Source organism: Zingiber officinale, chromosome 1B, assembly GCF_018446385.1.
Source record: "Zingiber officinale cultivar Zhangliang chromosome 1B, Zo_v1.1, whole genome shotgun sequence".
NCBI classification, from domain to species: domain Eukaryota; kingdom Viridiplantae; phylum Streptophyta; class Magnoliopsida; order Zingiberales; family Zingiberaceae; genus Zingiber; species Zingiber officinale.
The window spans coordinates 97,038,188-97,043,526 of NC_055986.1; the positions used below are offsets into that span (position 1 = coordinate 97,038,188).

The 5,339-nt window shown below is 38.3% G+C and overlaps 1 long non-coding RNA gene across 1 annotated transcript; it reads left to right on the top strand.

The window, feature by feature from the left end:
- The first annotated feature begins 3,425 nt into the window (after positions 1-3,425).
- Positions 3,426-5,073, top strand: LOC121970059. The gene is made up of 3 exons (XR_006108828.1): positions 3,426-3,819; positions 4,411-4,614; positions 4,721-5,073. It is a non-coding gene; the product is annotated as an uncharacterized LOC121970059 (long non-coding RNA).
- The last annotated feature ends 266 nt before the right edge of the window (positions 5,074-5,339 follow it).

Sequence of the window (5,339 nt, forward strand, 5' to 3'; positions counted from 1 at the left end):
TTTCTTGATATACTTCTAAGGTGATAGATACAAGTTCAAATATCCTTGTCTACTGGAATACATATTTGACATTATGATCAACACTTGTACTTGCATCATCATTGTGAACAATTCAAAAATAAAATATTCACAAGAAATTTGCACACGAAATTATGTATTTGGCTTTGCAAGAACTCACTTGTATTCACATAACATATGTTGGTTCAATTAAATAATATAAATTTGAACGATTAACTAAACGAAATAACGAGTATATATGTCGTTTAGTTCATTGATTTTCATAAATCTAAAATCGTGAACTATTGGTGAATGTTGTCTCGAACAAATATCTTAAAATAAAGTTAATTAAATATATATTTATTAGTAAATTCTTATTAAATTTATAAATAAACTTATAAATAAGTAAATATGAAATAAATTTGTAATAAACAAGCTTTAAATATAAATTAATAATCAAATAAACTTAAGTTAAGAGTTCAATGTTAGATCCATTTTAATAGCTTGATTAATTTTTAATTTAACTTGATTTAATTGCCTTATAACACAAAGTTCGATTAGCTCTCGTATAACCTTATTTAAAAATGTCAAATATAACATTTTAATTTGTTATTAAAAAAATATTTGTCAGTAAAAAAGTCGATCAAAGTTAGTCTCATTTTTTTTAATTAATTTCGGAAAGTTCGCCCTCCTAAATTGAATGGTATATTTTTATATCTCAAATGAATAATTGATTATATTTTACTCATATTGATATATTTAATGATAAAATTTCAGTTATAACGAAAAAAAAAAAAAACTATAAAAAGAATATAGGTAAAGTTAAAATGTGATCTAGAAGATCTACTCTCATAAAGATGATAGGATCTTCTGAATCGTTTTTTATCATCCAGAGGATGGTCCCTTTATATATATTGGTGGGGATGAATGATCTCCACTTATTTTATAAGTAGGGGTCATTTATTCACCAATACATGTAAAGAGACTATCTCCTGTACCGTAAAAAACGGTCCAGAGGATCTGTTCTCGTAAAGGTGACCGGATCCTCTGGACTACTTTTTACGATCCAGAGGATGATCCCTTTGCATGCATTGATGGGGATGAATGATCTCCACCTATTTTATAAGTAGGAGCCATTTATCCCACCAATACATGTAAAGGGGTCATCTTCTGGGCCGCAAAAAGCGGTCCAGAGGATCTGCTCTCGTAAAGGTGATTGGATCTTTTGGACCGCTTTTTACGGTCCAGGGGATGACCCCTTTGCATGCATTGATGGAGATGAATGATATCCACCTATTTTATAAGTAGGAGTCATTTATTCCACCAATACATGTAAAGGGATCATCTTCTGGATCGCAAAAAGCGGTCCAGAGGATCTGCTCTCGTAAAGGTGACCGGATCCTCTAGACCGCTTTTTGCGGTCCAGAGGATGGTACCTTTGCATGCATTGATGGGGATGAATGATCCCCACCTATTTTATAAGTAGGGGTCATTTATCCCACCAATACATGTAAAGGGATTATCTCCTGGACTACAAAAAGCGGTCCAGAGAATTTGCTCTCGTAAAGGTGATCGGATCTTCTGGACCGTTTTTTACGGTCCAGAGGATGGTCCCTTTGTATACATTGATGGGGATGAATGATCTCCACCTATTTTATAAGTAGGGATCATTTATTTCACCAATACATGTAAAGGGACCATCTTCTGCTCTCGTAAAGGTGACCGGATCCTCTGGACCGCTTTTTGCGGTCCCGAGGATGGTTCCTTTGTATGCATTAGTGGGGATGAATGATTCCCACCTATTTTATAAGTAGGGGTCATTTATCCCACCAATACATGTAAAGGGACCATCTTCTGGATCGCAAAAATCGATCCAGAGGATCTGCTCTCGTAAAGGTGATCGGATCCTCTAGATCGCTTTTTGCGGTCCAGAGGATGGTCCCTCTGCATGCATTGATGGGGATGAATGATCCCCACCTATTTTATAAGTAGGGGTCATTTATCCCACCAATACATGTAAAGGGATCATCTCATGGACTACAAAAAGCGGTCCAGAGAATCTGCTCTCGTAAAGGTGATCGGATCTTCTGGACCGCTTTTTGCGGTCTAGAGGATGGTCCCTTTGCATACATTGGTGGAGATGAATGGTCCCCACCTATTTTATAAGTAGGGATCATTTATTCCACCAATACATGTAAAGGGACTATCTTCTGCTCTCGTAAAGGTGACCGGATCCTCTGGACTACTTTTTGCGGTCCAGAGGATGGTTCCTTTGCATGCATTAGTGGGGATGAATGATCCCCACCTATTTTATAAGTATGGCTCATTTATCCCACCAATACATGTAAAGGGACCATCTCCTGAATCGCAAAAAGCGGTCCAAAGGATCTGCTCTCGTAAAGGTGATCGGATTCTCTGGATCGCTTTTTGTGGTCCAAAGGATGGTCCTTTTGCATGCATTGGTGGGGATGAATGATCCCACCTATTTTATAAGTAGGGGTCATTTATCCCACCAATATATGTAAAGGGACTATTTCCTGGACTGCAAAAAGCGGTCCAGATAGAGATGACAATGGGACGGGTTTGCCATCCCCATCCCCGCCCTGTTCTTATTTTTTCGGGTTCGGGGATTCCCCGAACCCGAACCCACGGAGATCAAATCCCCATCCCCGCCCCATCCCCATATATTATTATTATTATTATTATTATTTTATCATTATTAATAATAATAATATTATTAATACTTTTTTTAAAAAAATTTATTATTATTTATTAATATTAATAATAATAATATTCGGGGCGGGTTCGGGGATGAGAGTAGTATTTCCAAACCCGCTCCATCCCCGAAAAATCGGGGATCCCCATCCCCATTTCGGGTTTTCCCCGTGGGGCCCCGAACCCACGGGGAAAATTGTCATCCCTAGGTCCAGAGGATCTGCTCTCGTAAAGGTGACCGGATTCTCTGGACCACTTTTTGCGGTCCAGAGAATGATCCCTTGCATGCATTGGTGGGATGAATGGGACAGGGATCCTCTGGTCCAGGATTCCTGGACCAGTCCGGGTCCCCTGCTCATTTATTGGCTGGATGAATTGGATCCTACCTGTTTAACAGGTGGGGTCCAGTTCATCCAGCCAATGAATATACAGGGTCTCTTCTGGTCCAGAAAATTCTGGACCAGAGGATCTGCCCTCGGATGAATAATCCCCACCTATTTTATAAGTAGGGATCATTTATCCCACCAATATATGTAAAGGGATCATCTCTTGGATTGTAAAAAGTAGTTCAGAGGATTTACTCTCGTAAAGATGACTGGATCCTCTGAATCATTTTTTACGATTCAAAGAATGATCCCTTTACATGTATTAATGGGGATAAAAAATCTCCACTTATTTTATAAATAGGGGCTATTTATCCCACGGTCCAGTGGATACGCTCTGTTTGTATGGGTGAGAAACAAGTTGGCTACAGCTGAGAGTGCCGATTTGGAAATGGTTCAGAATGAAGACCGGACGACCAGACTCGACTAACAAAACCTTGAAGATCCAACCAAGGGGGAGATTGAACTAATCTGGCTTCGGAGAATCCCATCGCCGCCGAGGGCGATAGAAATGGGAGGACACCTGATCCGCCACCATCTCCTCCTCCCTCTGATCATTTCCTCGTTTCTTCTGTCTCTGAGAAGGCTTTCGCCGATCCCGGCGCCTATTCGAGCAGCGGCAGGACTTCCGGCTCGAGAGTGGAGTGGCAGACCCTCATCAAGGGACATTTCTCGTCTCAGATTCGCCTCCACCCCCAGATCCTTCTCGTGGTCACTGTCCCTTGTAGGCCTCTCCACATTTTCTCTCAAATCTTTATTTTCTTCTTAACGCCTTGTTGTGTTAGATGGTTCGAGAAGATAGTTTCAAAGTTTGGTTTTTCAAGTTGAATTACATGGTATATGCCCTTTTGACTATTTACACGAAAATTCTATAAATGGCGTACAGGAAAACTATTTTGTTTAAGTGTGTCACTTTTTTATTTCAATAAGTTTATTGATATCAGCGTTGGTGTTGTTGAAACTCTTTACCGACAAGTTAGACTTTTTACCTAGGAAAACTAGTAGAATGTACTTAGATCATTTTAACGGAAAAATGCATTAACCAGTATAAGAACTAATGCCGTTTGTGAGATTGCTTAATTGATTCAGGCATACTTGTATGTTCTTTTGATGAATGATGCACAAAAAAAAAAAAAAAAAGGCTAGCGTTTACCCATATGGAGGTATATGGAAATAAATTTGCATACTTTTTTGTTGTTTGCTTCTTCTTCCTAGGGGCTGGATGTCTATATAGAAAATTTGAATGATCTATCAGGTACATGTCTTTTTTGAACTTTCTCATGACAACCTTAAGAATTGTTCTAATTTATTACAGGGTTTGATGAAGCACGAACATTAATGAAGGAAGTCTCATACTTGGTGGCTAATGACGAGGAACTTAAATTTCTAAAACTAATGGTTATTAATAGGAGTTCTCAGAAGATGCTAGCTGACATCCTCGGTGCTAAAGATTAGATAACAATATACTACTATCATAATTCAACGTCACACAAGTATCATGGGAGACCTAGCACACAAGGTTTACTATTTTCAGTCCATTTCTTTTTGTCACTTAAGCCCAATGAGATTCCTCTGAAGCCTTTGCAAACTCCAGAAGATCTTGAAAACTTTTTTCAAATCAACAGATAAAGCTGTTCTTCTCCTTGAGTTTTGTGGATGGTCAGCCTAACAGTTGGGCAAAAAGCACAATGGAAATTCTGGGACTCCCATGCCCTCATGCAATTATTCAGAGAATGGGTTTCCATCTTGATCTCTTGCCCTATTGATGGCTCATTTCAGGTCTTCTTACTTTACGTAAGCTGAAAGTTATAAATCCAACTGACCACCAGTTAGCACTGACATCTTGCTGTGGAAATATGCTAAATGCCAGTGACAATTAACATAATTGGATCAATTGCAATGTAACTGCATAATTGATAAAGTGCTGTGTACTTTCGGCTTTCTGTTTTCTTTACTGCATAGGGTCTTAGTATTCTTGCATGATATTTGTTCAGCTGTCCAATTCCTTTTTCAGCATATAATCTTTGGGTTTGCATAATGATCTAATCATCAAGGTATTAGTTTGTCGTTCATAATGAGATATAAAATTAAGTGTGCTTTTAAGGTTTGTGACATAAACTACTAATACATCTCTTCTGAATAAATTTAATTGATGTTACTCTACTCTTCATATTTTGTAGCTTAGCTGGCTATTTTCCTTGCAAATGGTAGTGCATCATAGTGAATATGGATTATTATGATATC